Genomic DNA, 15768 nt, shown 5'->3' on the forward strand with positions numbered 1-15768 from the left:
GTGTTATCATCAATCACCAAAAAGGGGGAGATTGAAGCGCATCTAGGTCGATAGATGCTAATGGTAAGTTTCAATGACTAATGACAACCATATGCGACTAACATGTGTTTTGAAAGAAAAATCAATGTTTGGATTAGTCTCATATGAAATATGAAAGGAGACCCCTCAATTCAAATCAAATATGCGTGTCAATGACTCAATTTCAAAGATTAAGGACCTTTCTAGTCTCAAGTGTCACAAGGAGATGAACGACACTTGAGTTAGCTAGGTTTTATAGTTTTTAGTTCTCAACTGTACTATTAAGAGGGGTTCTTGAGTTAGTAGCTTGACCAAAATTGAGTTGGCCTTAGAAATCTTGCACACTTGCTCAAAAACAGCTCAAGATAGTCAAAAGGAGTCAACACAACACTTGGAAGAAGAAACAATCGAAGTAGAAATCAAATCCAAGTTAATTCAGCTGCAAAACAAGAAAATCAACAGCACTGGTTTAACCGATGCCTTAGCATCGGTGCATCCGACGCTTGGCGGAAGATCCGACGCCCCTGTCGGCCTATATCCTTTGGATGCAAGCAGGAATTAAGTCAACATACTCTCTAGCACTGGTTGAACCGATGGTCCCATGATAAGCACCTGTGCATTTGGAATACTATGTTCCAGAGAACATGTTTGGTGGACTTCAACTCGCCTCTCCAGCACCGGTTGAACCGACGCTTCAGAAACAACCATCGGTGCATTGGATGTAGTATGTTCCAGAGAGCTTGCTCGAGTGGATTAGAGAACCTCTTCAGCACCGGTTGAACTGACGCCCCTTCGGAGCAAGCACCGATGCAATGACGCAAGCCTGGATACTGTGTCAGGACCCCAACGACTATTATTTGGACACAGAGAGACCAGTTGAACCGACGCCATCAACTTCAACCCCGTCGGTTCTTCCGATGGTCACGATTTTTCTGCAGTGGACTTCCAACGGCTATGTAACCCTCTCCACTCTATATAAGGGCACCCCCTGGCTCATTTAGGCTGCCTTTGATGCATTGAATACCTGAGGCCACCCTTGAGAAGTGAAGAGAGTGCTTTGAGCATTGAGATGAAGATTTAGAGCATTAATTGTGTTCCAACCTTGAAGAATTCAACCTTTGCAAGTGTAGCAGGTGTGCTTGAGCTAGGACCAACTAAGTGTAGGTCAAGTGAAGGCTTAGGAGCTTGTTACTCTTGGTATTTGACGGCACCTAGACGGTCTTGGTGATCGGGAGGTTCTTGGTGAGCTCTTGGAGTTTGTGGGAGCCCCAAGACAAAAAGCTTGTACACGGTGTGAAGCACGCCGTTCCGGAGATGGAGAAGGAGCATTCTTAGTGATCACTTGCTCCTTGGTGAAGTAAGGGAGCGTTACCCTTGTGTGGGTGCTCCAACGTGGATTAGGGGGAGCGTCAACTCCTCGATACCACGAAAAAAAATCCGGTTGTCTCGTGTCCTTTGCATTTACTTCAAGCAATTAAATCCTTGAGTTCTTGCTCTTGCTCTTGTTTGCTTATAGTTTGACTAGGATATTTTGCATGGTAATGTGAATCTTTGTTTAGGATTTGATCATACTAGTGTGCGTTTATCTAGGCAAAGATGAGCATATTAGTGTGTTTACCTACCTAAGAACCCCATGCTAGTGTGCTCTAGTTGACAGGTCTCAAATCTGTAAATTAGGCAATACTAGTCTAGGTTAAGGACTTGGTAGAAATTCGAAAAAGTCCCAATTCAAACCCCCCTTCTTGGGCCTCGATCCTTTCACAAACTTTTGGAGATGCTCTCACAAACACAAAATTGCCCATGACCGCGCCATATAAGAAAAACAGCTACGCAAAACTGCCTAGGAGGTTGTTTAAACGATTTTGGATAGTTTGGGGTGCTCAATACCCCGTTTCATAGTTCACTTGATTATGTAGACATATATCAATATTTCAGGAATTATATAGATTATTGCTCATCTTTAATTATGTATTACTAGTATAGTTCTTGATGAAACGTTGCCTTAACAAAACAAAATAGACCTTGTAACTCTAAACAGGAAATCAAAGAACTTCAGCTGGGTCAAAACCCCCAAAGCGGTCTTTCTCGCGCTCTCTCTCTCTCTAGTTGCTCGCTCTAGCTGAGAGAGCCCCCGCCGGTGACCACTCCGGTCCCGGCGGCCACTGCCCCCAACTGTTGTCGGCCACTCCGGCCCCGGCGACCCCATTGCCTGCCGGCGGCTGATCCGGCCCCGGCGTCCACCACCACCTCGCCCTTGCTCCAGTTCCAATGTCGGACCACGAGATGGAGCAGGATGCTGATGGGGACCAAGCCCCATTGTCGGACCTCCCCCGCTGGCTGCAGCTGCTGTGGCGGCTGACCTGGCGAACTGCCGGATCTCCCCCACCGCTGGGCAGATCTCCTCTCCTGCTCCTCCTTCTCCTGGATCTGCTCCTCCAAGGACGGACTGCACACCATCTTGGCTGCAGTTCTCAGCATCGTCGAGTGATGGTGATTCTCCGCGGTCGTCCTTGGCTCGGTGGAAGGGCAAGCAGGTCGTATCCCCCATGGCCATCCCCCCCTCGCCGAATCCCCACGGCTTCATGGCGGACGCCAGGCGCGCCTCCGTGGGGTTCATGGCGGATGCTCGGCGTGCTCCCGTTGGGCACATGGTGGAGGATCGGCGTCCCCCCCCCCCCTCAGTATTCTCCACTGACATCGCTCACCCCTCTGTCGATAGAGATGATGGTTGGGTCGAGGTTTGCCGGCACTGGCGGCGCGTTCGGCATCAGAGGCCCCCTCCTCGCCCTGTCCTGTCCGACCTCGTGGGTCGCTGTTTCAACTGCCTTGCCAGAGATCATTCCCACTACCTCAAATGTGTTCAGGAGGGCTATCAGGCGCGGGTCTGCAAGCGAAGTCGTGCTTTCCGGGGTGGCGCGGGGCGGCCACTGCCCGCACGGAACGCTGCCCCTCCCCGCCCGATGGGTGCCGTTCGCCGCCGCCGCCGCCACTTCTCATGGTGCGGGTCCTTCTCGCCGTGGTCGCTCACCACCCTCCGACGCCACGCGGTCTGCAAGGTCGCAATCTACAGGTCGTGCCCCCTCGCTGCCGGAGGTGTGCGCCCCGTCTCCACATCGTGAGGAAGGCCCCTCTTCCCCGCCGCCGTCGCCGCCGCCCTCCCCCAAGCCGTTCGGGGACCCATCTCGCCGCCCGCGGTCCGAGCTGTGCGTGGTGCCGCGCTCGCAGGAGATTGATGCAACCGAAGCTAGACCCGCGTCGTGCGCCCTGGTCGCGTTGGTGGGTGGCATCCGCCCTGCCGTCTCCCCGCTTCAGGTTGGTATGCTTCTTGAGGAATTCTTCTCGGTCCAGCATGCGGAGTACACTGTCTATCGTTTCGAGCCAGAAGATTTCTTAGTTGAATTTACATCAGCGGCAGTTGCGGATAGAATTTTGCATGCTCATTACCCTGCTAAGGCTCCGTTTCAGTTGATTTGGAAGAGATGGCGTAGGCAAGCCATGGCCTCTTTCGCATCCCTGCGTTTTCGAGTTCTGATTGAGTTCCGGGGGATTCCAGCCCATGCTAGAAACATTACCACTGCCACAATTTTACTTGACACTTCTTGCTCTGATTTGGTCGAGGCACCACCTGAATTGGTTGGGGATGATCGGAAGAAGTTCTTTGTGTGTGCTTGGTGCATTCACCCTGATCTAGTACCTCAAGAGAAAATGATATTCATCCAGGAGCCTCCAGAACAATATGTGGAGACTGGATTATTCTTGCGTCCCCATGAGATCATTCACTCGAAGCATGATGGGTTGTGGTACAGAGTTCATATCCGTATAGTGGAACTTCAGGATTGGAATCTATCAAGCGATTCTTCTGATGATGGAACTCCACCTGATAACTTTGACAATGATGAAGATGAGTACCCTGGTTTTGAGCAGCGTTGTCATTCGAAACCATGGCCAAAAAGAACAAGATTTGATGATGGCGCTGGGTCTAGTGCTGATCCGCAGCTTGGACCAGGATGGGGTCCGCCATTTAGATCACGTGGTCAGACGCTTGGGTCGTCTCAGAGGAAGGGACCATGGGGTTCGTGTTCATCCTCCAGGGCTGTTCATGGCGGGGACGGCGCCATGCCCATGGTGAGGACTGTTCCTGTAACCGCCGGGAGCATGTCGCTAAAGTTGCCGCTTCGTTTTGGTCGCTGCTCGCCTGTGCGTGGTGTCCTGGAGCAGCACCATGCTACAGGCGCGCCTCGGACCTGTCAGGCTTGGCCCGTGTTTAGTTATAAAATTTTAAATTTCAAAAAAAATTTCCGGTATTTGTATGGAGACTTAAATCTAGATGAAATAAAAAACGCATTGCGACTGCTGTTTGTAAATAGCAAGACAAACCTAATGAACCTAATTAGGATGTAATCAGATGCCAAATTGATACAGTAATGCTACAGTAAACAGCCTCTAATGACGGATTAATTAGGCTCATTAGATTCGTCTCGCGGTTTACAGACGAATTCTATAATTATTTTTGTGATTAGTTTATATTTAGTACTTTAAATGTAGAAAAATACATTTTCAAAAATTTTACGGAGGGCAACTAAACACCCACCGGACAGCACACCTTCTCAGCCCGTGCTTTCACCTGACAGAGCCACTGTGCAGGTCACTTCACCTGCACCACGCCCCATGCCCAAGACTTTTGAGCCCATGGAGTTTGAATTTGCTGGGCGGAAACGTTCACAAGCCTGCTGCGTCGGACAAGAGGGAGAAGACATGCGTCTTCTGCTTGGCCTCTCCGTAGATGCGGGTGAACGCTGGGATCCATGCTCTTGGAGGTGGCCGTCGACCTTCCTGGGCCTACTTTGGGCTGCTCGTCACCAGGGAATTCCCTCGCTAACACAACTGTGCGGTTTTTTCTTTTTTATATTTAAAAAAAATAGAATTTCAAAAATATATGTCCGTTTTGGAAAATTTCAAAAATATACCCCGGTCGCTCTCCCATAGAGCGACAGGCCCAAAGTGTAATTTTTTTTTCAAATTTGCAACGAAGTCCCTGGAGAAAAAAAAGGGGCCTGTCGCCCCCCCCAATAGGCGACAGGGGCCTGTCGCCCGTTGGGGGGCGACAGGGGCCTGTCGCCCGTTGGGGGGCGACAGGGGCCCCTCCTCCGCCGTATGCCACCATTCCCTTTGTGATTTGAGCCTAAAAATTCAGAAAAAAAGCCAGCCCTAGCCGCCATTATGAAAAAAACTGGAGTGGTTGCCGTGTTTTCACATCTTTTTGAAATGGTGGAAGTGCACTGCTATTGGGTCACATATGTCTGGGCAAAAAATGCGATATTTGGGAATTCCGTGATCGCCGTGCTGAGCAGTGGCAACTTGTGATCTCGTACTCGCAGCTAGATACACTATAGTTCCTATTTTGAGCTATTCGAACGTGTAGTCGTCCTCATCGTCGGCGGGATCTCGGCCGCTAACTCCTACCGCACCTAACTTGTCCTTCATTAAATCACGGAAAAAAATCGCAAGAACTTCCCTTATTTAACGAGCATTATGGAACCCCCAAACATAACAAGTTCACATCAATAGTATCTATAGAAACAAATGACAAGTAAACTACCACAATCATAAACAACCATAATCCGAACAGTCGAAACAGTCCATAATGCCGCCGGAGAAACAAGTGCAAACAACTAACCACCCCTACCATTCCGACCTCTCTTACGTTGTGCGTGTACGTGATCTGTAGGGTAGCTATGACGTTCTGGTGGCCTCACGTCTCTGGCAGGACGGCGTAACTGAGCCAGAGGTGTATGCAAGCTGGGATCATCGTCCTGGGCAGGCGTAGCAAACAACCGTGTAAACTCCTCCAAGGAGGCCGCGGCGTTGTCTTCAGACCACCCTACAGATCACAAAAAAAAATTAAGCAACATTCAAAAGGTGAATGCAATTCCGTACAAATTATTGTACGTACCCTGTGTTGGAGGAGGTGGTGGTGGTGGATAGGAAGAAGCTCCTTCATATCCTCCTGGTGACGGCATAGGGTGATACGAAGACGGCCCCGCTCCGGTGAACTGTTGTGATCCTGAGTATAAATAATAACATATGAGCCTTCGACCATAAAACATAAGCAAATAAAATTATGCACCACATATTTACTTAAAGTCCCTCCAGCATGTGGCATAGAGGTAAACTGGGTTCCTTGAAATGGAGCCCCTTGCGAGGCACCTGGCCCTCCATAGGGCTGAGAACCGGGGTACCCGTACCCTGTGTGGAGTCGTATTTAAATACTGCATATAAACATACGGATCGGTAAATATCACACCATACCTTAGTACTGTCGGTGGTATAAGGGAGGCTGCTGCCATGCGGGACCACAAGGAACCGACGTCGACGCTTGCGACGATCCGTAGGAATCCTCGTACTCCGTCCGCGTACCAAAGGCCTGAAGGATAACTCGGGCTCCATCACGTTGAGTGGTCCAGGCCTCGAGTTGTGCCGGCACGCTCATCGTAGACCCGCCATGAATCCTCATTACATTCAGTGAGCAATCTAATTCAAGCAGCCTACATGCCTCGAACTACAACAAAAAAACTTAGTATACAAATATTAAAAGATCGAAAATGCCGTCAACATTTACTCACCGCCCCAGCTAATGCCTCATCCCTGTGTCGTGCATAGCGATCCTGCGAAGTCGCAACAGGCGGCTGTGGATGCATGTCAACATATGTCAAACGGCAACGAGTCTTCGGTTCGTACCAGGTCAGGTACGCCCGAAACGAAGGCTCAGTGTGTGGACCGGTATCCTCAGCCAACTGCTCGTCTGCATCATCCCACGCAGCCACCCATGGTTGTAATCTAGTGACCCACATTGTCGAGAAAGGATGTCCAGCCCTTGATAAACTGCAAGTTAAATAGAAATTTGTTTCACGTTATTAGTACATGGGTGCTCATACATTTTTTTAACCTATGATCGTGGCGCTGAACACGATCCAACGCTGAAGACACAGGAAAAGACTGGCGTCGACCGAATTGCCTCATGACTCTATCCGGGCAGTGGGCCTCAACTGCAACGTCGTACACCAAAGCTGCAGTAGTCATCCATAGGCCTTGGTCCTGTGTGCACACCGAAGATATCCCAAGCGGTGCATGTGCGGCTATAGCCGAAGGACTGTATGGCTCCCACACAATGTCTTCTAGGGTCAATCGATCAAATTCGGCAACAAACTCAGGATAAGACCGCCGGGTCTGTACATGTGCCCATGTTTTCTGCAAAAATAAAAATTATGTATCCATAAGAAAGGTATTGAGGGAACAATGTATGACCATAGTACGCATAGAATATAAATTTTTATCGGGTCCATACCTGTCGAGAGTACCAGAGAGTCCCCATAGTGGGTCTGTCGTCCTCCATGTCACCGTACATATCCGGCGTGTACGGTGACTGGTCAATCATGGGACGACCCGTAGCAATCCTCTCGTAAGACCAAAGCTGTAGCAGAATTGGGCACCCCGTTAGGACAGCATTCCTATCATTCTGTCGTGATGCCTTGCAGAGTCCACGATATATGCATGCAAGAACCACTGAACCCCAACTATATAATGGTATAGAATCCTCATCTGCATCGGTGATCTCCTGTGCGTAGGGCAGAAGCACCCTATCCACACAGTGCCCGTGTGAGTTGTTGAACATGATGTACCCAAATAACCACAGCAGGTATGCCTCGAGTGATCTAGTCACGCTGTAGTCATCAGCATCGGTTGCCAACAGATCCGGCTGCAATGAAGTACGAACATTGAGAATAAAAAACACATGAGTTATTTTAAAGCCATAAAATACATCAACACATCGTTTTGTACGAAATTGTACCTGAAACTGTAGGAGCCATGACTTGGAAGGGCCTTTCGACTGTGGGTGCTCATTGAAATCTTCAGGATCAATCGTGGTGGCAACACCTGCAAAACGTTCCTCAAGATCCTCCAGCCACGTAGAAGGTACCACGCGGGGCTCGACAGCGTCTTCGATGATAGGAAGACCAAGCAGCATCGCAACGTCCTGCAGGGTCGGTGCCATCTCCCCACAAGGGAGGTGGAACGTGTGTGTCTCAGGTCTCCATCTGTCAACGAGAGCTGAAAGTAGAGACCTGTCTAGCTTCACCAAAGCACTCTCAGCAAGACGAGCCACAGTGAGAAGACCTGCCTCGCTCAGCCTGCATCATACAATGCTCAAATATTAATACATTATATAACGAAATGTATAACAGATAAAAACAGAAAATAGACGACATATCACCTAGGCACCCATCATGGGTCTACAGCAACCAACTCTGTAGGTGGACGTGGACGCAGCACGTTTAGTTCTTGGTGCTGAACCTTCGCAAGGAAGGACCGGTGACCCGAGTCTATTGTTGGGTCCAGCAACGCACGAGTAACCCCGGCCATACCTACCACGTAAGATCAAAACAATACAATACAATCACACACATCTAAATATTTCTAATATTTCCTAAATAATTTCTAAGATTTTCTAACCATTAATAATAATTTCTAACATTTTATAAATTTTCTAATATTATCTTGCAATTTTTAAGATTAATTAATTAGATTGCTAATGTACTATATCAACGCTAATCACTACAAGTAACTACACCTAAATGTACCACTAATCAGTCCTAATAATAATTAAACTGATTGCTAATCTACTGTTTCAACAAAATAGTTTCTATAATTTTCTACAATTTTCTAATATTATCTTGCATTTTTTTGATTTTATAATGATTCTCTAACAATTTTCTAGTATTTTCTAATACTAAATCTAACACTAAATGTACTATATCAACGCTAATCACTATAAGTAACTGCACCTAAATGTACCACTAATCACTCCTAACAATAATTGAACTGATTGCTAATCTACTGTTTCAAAAAAAATAATTACAACATAATCTATTTATAAAATATAGAAAATTTTAATTACCTAAAGTCGACGGCTTGAAAATTCGACAGGGCTTCGCCGCTTTGCCTCTCCCTCACCCCTCCTCTCCCTCTCTCCCTCTCTTTTCTTTTTTTCTGGATTTTTAGTAAGGCAAATGAGGGGGTGAGGGGCAGCCAACACCTTATATAGGGGTGGGGGCCGGGCCCGACCTGGGGGGCCGGCCGCCCCGCTGCCGGGCGACCGGTCCCCAGGGATCTTTCTGTAATTTTTTGTCGTCTTTTTTTTTTTTTGCGGATAAGTCCCTGCCGCCCGGCTGCCGGGCGGCCAAGTCCCGACTGCCCGGCAGTGGGGCGGCCAGGGTATATTTCTGTAAATTTCCAAATCAAAAATATATTTTTGTAAAAAACAGAAATAAAAATAAAAAAATAAAAAAACCGCTCGCGGAGGAAGCAACTGCTTTCGCCCAGGGACCTGGTACAGTTCTCGGGTCAAGGCCCTGTACAGGCTCCCTGCTCTTCTCCTTCCCTCCATAATATCACGGTCACACGAGGGACTCGGCAGACACTGCCGCTGCACCTCTTCTCTGACACACTGTACAAGTAAATGAAACGGTCGCTAATTTCGCGCATGATGTCAGTTTGCCAGCAAGGGAGGCGGTCCCTAATTTCGCGAATGCTGTTTGCAGGGATGCCCCTGCGCCAGTGCTGCAGACCTCACCACCAAGATGGCGTTCCCGGCAGCCTCTGCAAACCTTCTCTATCAGGCGCAGCGAGAGACTGGCAAAGAAATCGTGCCACCGTGCCACGAAGCCAGCGGTACAAGCACAAAACGTGATGACGAAGAAGCTCGGGATGACGTCGGATACCTGCCCGCCGGACGCTACATCGTACAAGCAGTTTACGGATACGTTTTCCTCAACCCTTACCATCTCCCACTGTGAAGCTCTATATGCTCTTTTGCCTAAGGGGATGGGCTCCGTGACAACGGAGGTGGTTGCACCTGTGATGGTGTCGTGAGGGTCTTGTTTGTTTTGGTCGCAAAACTGTTGCCTATGTTGAACGAAAATTGTCTTGTTTGGAATGTGCGGGGTCTGAATTCTCGATCTCGCCACAATGTGGTGTGTGAATTGGTCGGACAGGAGAACATCTCCCTATTGTCGCTGCAGGAAATTAAGCTTAATGATTGCTCTGATAGCTTAGTTCTGGAAATTTGTGGGGCTGGCTTTGACTACTTTTTCAAACGAGCAACACACACGTGTGGTGGGATTCTCCTTGCTTGGAGAACTGATGTGTGGTCGATAACTAATCCATTGATACGATCGAATAGCCTCACAGCTAAGGTTACCTTATTGCATAATGGTGATACTCAGCGGCGGATCCAAAGGCGGATCCAGCCCCCCTAAGAGCCCCTAATTACATGTAAATCACTGTAGCAAAAGACTCAAATTACCATTAAATCTTCACACAAATCAACATATCCATTGTTTCAGCCCCCCTTGTCTCTCATCCTGCATCCGCCACTGGTGATACTTGGTGGTGGACAAGTGTTTATGGCCCGCAGGGGGATCATGAAAAACTGCTCTTCCTTGATGAATTGAGAGAGGTGCGTGGACTTTGTCCAGATACTTGGCTTGTTTGGAGCTGTAAAATCAGAGGAGCGTATAGCGTGGATTGGAACGTCGTCCCTAGAGCTCAGGGTACGACGGCTGTGTGTTTATATAGCGCCGATTGATCCAGGCGAAAGGATATGTTACAAGTCATTGCAACCCTAGCCAGCCTTATCTTCTTGCCTAACAAGTTACAAACAATATCTCTAACTATCTAACAACTCTAGAGATAGGCCGGCATAGAAGCTACACACGTACAACAGAAACATATACATTGAGATACGCCTGGTACAAGACTATAAACCGCAAGCAATATCTTTAACACCCTCCCTCAATCATAACCGAGTAAGGTTGAGATTGTACTTGAAATTTTCTAGTAATCTTACTGACAAAGCTTTTGTAAAGCCATCTGCAACTTGATCTCCAGAAGTAACAAATCCTATGTCAAGAAGTTTTTGGGAAACTCTTTCTCTGACAAAGTGATAGTCAACCTCTATATGTTTTGTTCTTGCATGAAAAACCGGATTGGCTGTCAAATATGTCGCCCCAAGATTATGACACCATAACTTGGCAACTTGAGGACTCTTTACTCCTATCTCCCGAAGTAATGTTTGTATCCACATAATTTCGGTTGTGGCATTGTCTAGAGCTTTATATTCTGATTCCGTGCTGGACCTTGACACAGTAGCTTGTTTCCTTGCACTCCACGATACAAGATTATCACCGAAAACAGCAAAACCTCCAGTCGATCTCCTGTCATCTAAACTTCCGACCCAATCTGCATCTGAATATGCACTGACTAGAGTAGAAGGTGACCGACATATCTTTAGCCCAAGCTTTGCACATTGCTTAATGTACCTGAGAATTCTCTTCACAGCAGCCCAATGCACAGTAGTAGGAGCATGAAGAAATTGACAGACTTTATTAATAGAGAATGCAATATCAGGCCTAGTGAGAGTTAAATACTGCAATGCACCCACTGTGCTCCTGTATTGCGTGGCATCTTCAGGACCCAACAAAGAACCTTCATGGAGAGATAATTTCTCACTTGTGGATAGAGGAGTACTAACCGGTTTGCAATCTGACATGCCAACTCGTTTTAATAGATCATTGGCATACTTGTCTTGAGTTAATATAATACCTCCACCGGCCTTGTGAACTTCCATACCAAGAAAATAGTGAACAGCTCCAAGGTCCTTGAGTGCAAAATCCTTATTTAGGTCTTGCAACAGCCTTTTTGTAGCGTTCTCTGAGGAACTAGCAACAATAATATCATCCACATAAACAAGCACATAAATAGTAATTCCTCCTTTACTAAAGAAGAACAGAGAGGTGTCGGCCTTGGATGCTTGAAATCCCAGATTAATAAGCTTCATACTTAACCTAGAATACCATGCTCTAGGTGCTTGCTTCAACCCATAAAGAGCCTTGTCTAGCTTGCAAACATAACCTGGTTTAGTAGCATCCTCATATCCAAGTGGTTGCTGCATGTAAACCTCTTCTTCTAGAACTCCATGCAAGAAAGCATTTTGTACATCTAGCTGTCTAAGACTCCAGCCTTTAGAAACAACAAGAGAAAGTATAATTCTGATAGTAGCAAACTTAATAACTGGACTAAAGGTATCCTCATAATCTACTCCATACCTTTTTTAAGCCTTTAGCTACTATTCTAGCTTTATATCGATCTAGACTACCATCAGATTTTCTTTTAATTTTGTACACCCATTTACATCCAACAATATTCCTACCCTTTTGTGGTGGTACTAGGTGTCAAGTTTTATTCCTAACAAGAGTATCATATTCAACATCCATAGCTAACTTCCAATTAGTATCATGTAAAGCTTCAACTAGATTAAATGGCTCACCACTGGTAGTTAAAAAACCATGCTTACTATACTTGATAGTGCCATCGGTATAGACTTTCTCTTTTCGTATCCCCCCTTGCAGCCTAGTCCGCGGACGATGTTGCTACTATTCAGGGCTTGATGTAGCTGCCTCAGCACCAGATGTAGAGGATGTTGAATGCTCAGGCACAAACGTTGCTGGTGGAGCATCTGATCTGAGACGCGTGTCATGCACTAGGCTGGGTGAAGCGTGCGTCACAGTGTCCCCTGCGCATGGAAGATTCGCCTCCGGTTCCATGCTCGGTGCGGACGCCTGCGAAACAGATCCCGAAGCAGATCTTGTCGGTCCTGCTGCAGCCATGTCGTCGCCCAACATCTTCATCTTGGCGAAGTACTCGATGACGCTCAGGTCACCCTTCTTGGCTGTGGACAACGCGATGCGCGTGTTCACGGTACGTTCCCGGACTTGTGACCCGAACATCTGTTCGATCACTTGCCAGGCGTCGGCGGCGGTGTCGCTCATGGCGACGCTTGTCAGCACGTCCTTGGACAGTGATGATAGGAGGAAGCCTAGGACCTGTCCCGAGCCTCCCATTCTTCATATGCCGGGTTGAGGATCTTCACGTCCTTCCCATCATAGTTTGGTGTCGAGCTTAGGCGCCGGACCCTTGGAGGCACCGGTGAGATGCCCCTGGAGTCGGGCGCCGAGCACGGCCGCCCTAACCTGCGCCTTCCATGAGGCGTAGTTGGCTTTGTGCAGTTTCTCTGCGACGGAGAAGCCAAGCAGCGGATTGGCCACGCTTGAGGAGCTGGCCATGACAGAAGCTTGGTTAAGATGCAATCTGCAAGAAGGCTCTGATTACCATGTAAAATCAGAGGAGCGTATAGCGTGGATTGGAACGTCATCCCTAGAGGTCAGGGTACGACGGCTGCGTGTTTCTATAGCGCTGATTGATCCAGGCGAAAGGATATGTTACAAGTCATTGCAACCCTAGCCGGCCTTATCTTCTTGCCTAACAAGTTACAAACAATATCTCTAACTATCTAACAACTCTAGAGATAGGCCGGCATAGAAGCTACACACGTACAAGACTATAAATTGCAAGCAATATCTTTGACAGGGGCGACTTCAACCTTATTTATCAAGCGGCGGATAAAAATAATCATAAACTGAATAGGCGAATGATGAATTCTTTTCGACAACTTCTCAATGAGGTCGAATTATAGGAACTACATCTAAGAGGAAGGTTGTACACTTGGTCAAATGAGTGTGACAGGCCGACACTCGAACATCTTGACCGTGTGTTTGCCTCGGAAGATTGGGTGACCTACTTTCCCGATCATGATCTGTCGGCTCTAGCAACTGAGTGCAGTGATCACGCGCCCCTGCTGCTGAAAACTGATTGTTCCCTCCCTCATTGCAAGCTTTTCCGCTTCGAAAATTTCTGGCCAAGATGCGATGGTTACCTCCAAATAATTGAGGAGACTTGGAATGCCCAGCTGCCTTGGTCGCATGGGGAGGCTGATGCCTTCCGTTGTCTGGATTTTAAGCTCCGGAACACGGCGAAGGCACTTAAAAGCTGGTGTGCTAAACATGTTGGGTCCGTGCGGCTCCAGCTAGCGATCGCAAAAAAAATTGTGCACAGGTTGGATTGGGCTCAGGATTTTAGAACCCTTGCGCCACACGAGCTGGCAATTAGAAGAAAGGCAAAACTTTGTTCTTTGGGACTTGCTTCGCTGCAAAGAACTTTAGTGCACCAGCGATCCCGTATCACATATCTTGCAGAGGGGGACGCCAACACGAAATTCTTCCACATGCAGGCCTATCATCGAAGCCGCAAAAATTTCATCACCAAATTGTGTACTACTGATGTTTTCCTGCTCAAGGAGGAGGAGATGGCTGAAGCAGTCTTCGATCACTTTGACTCCATCATGGGAACACAGGGATGCCAACAAGTCCAACTCGATTTGAACGAACTGCACCTTCCAGTTCTCACTGATATCCTTCTTGATCGGTGCTTCACGGAAGAAGAAATCTGGCAGGCGATTGTTTATAGGAAAAAGTCTATATCACCCCTCACCTATAGGAGGTGGACTATATAAACCCCCAAGCTATAAAATGGTCTATATCACCACCTGAACTTTTCAAAACCAGTCAAATTACCCCCTTAATCAGTTTTGAAAAATCATAGTAAATCACAGGAAAAAAAACATAAAATGGAAAATTCAATTGTGTTAGACTCCAAATGAGTAGATCTACACAATGAACATATAATATGATATACTTTAGTATATTTTTTTGTTGTAGCTTTAGATCTATATTTTTCTTCATAGCTGTAAAAAAAATTTCTTCATAGCTGTAAAAAACATAGTTTGGGGGTTATGTAGTCCACCCCCCATAGGTGACGGGGTGATATAGACTTTTTCCTTGTTGATATGCCCACAGATAAGGCGCCGGGTCCCGATGGTTTTACGGGACTATTCTACAGGACAGCCTGGCCTATTATAAAAGCCGACATTTTAAGGGCCTTCCATGCTATCTGGTCGCTTGATGGTCGGAGTTTTTACTTGGTGAATCTAGCTTATATGGTGTTGCTCCGCAAGAAATATGAAGCTGCAACCATTGGTGACTACAGACCAATTAGTTTGATTCACAGCTTTGCCAAGCTTTTCACCAAGGTGCTTGCCCGACGCTTGGCTCCACATATGAACAGTCTTGTCAAACCTAACCAGGGTACCTTCATACGAGCTCGACTTATACATGAAAACTACAAGGCAGTTCAATTAACAGCTAGGCTCCTCAACCGAAGCAAGGTATCGTGTGCACCGCTAAAGATTGACATTGCCAAGGCTTTTGACACAGTTAATTGGCGTTTCTTGTTGGGACTCCTACAGCACCTTGGTTTCTCTAGACGATGGATAAACTAGATTTCCATTGCACTCTCTTCGGCAAGCACAAAAGTGATTTTGAATGGATCTCCGGGAAGACGGATTTGTCATGCGAGGGGACTCCGTCAGGGCGACCCACTTTCGCCGCTTTTGTTTGTGTTGGTAATGGCAGTGTTGAATGCCCTTTTACGACTAGTAGATGATCAGGGACTGCTATGTGCATTGCACCCGAAGATTACGGAGAGGGCTTTCTTGTATGCCAGTGATGTGGTGATTTTTACTTCACCGGATCAGCAGGACCTGGCGTTCATAAGGGCCATACTTGAAATCTTTGCGGGATCTTCGGGTCTTAGAACAAATCCCACCAAGTGCCTTATCTCTCCAATACATTGTGATCTGGAGGCCACAGTGCAATTGCTTGCGCACTTTCCAGGAAGGATTGACCCCTCCCCATCAAATATTTGGGCATCCCGCTTGGGTTACGAAAGCTGAGCAAG

At 47.3% G+C, this 15768-nt stretch overlaps 1 long non-coding RNA gene across 1 annotated transcript; it reads right to left on the reverse strand.

The window, feature by feature from the left end:
• Positions 1-6004: 6004 nt before the first annotated feature.
• On the reverse strand, positions 6005-7045 carry LOC120713929. The gene is made up of 5 exons (XR_005691323.1): positions 6965-7045; positions 6642-6900; positions 6328-6577; positions 6157-6264; positions 6005-6082 (listed from the first exon to the last, which is right to left on the reverse strand). It is a non-coding gene; the product is annotated as an uncharacterized LOC120713929 (long non-coding RNA).
• Between the last annotated feature and the right edge of the window lie 8723 nt (positions 7046-15768).

Source organism: Panicum virgatum, chromosome 6K (assembly GCF_016808335.1).
Source record: "Panicum virgatum strain AP13 chromosome 6K, P.virgatum_v5, whole genome shotgun sequence".
Taxonomy (NCBI): Eukaryota; Viridiplantae; Streptophyta; class Magnoliopsida; order Poales; family Poaceae; genus Panicum; species Panicum virgatum.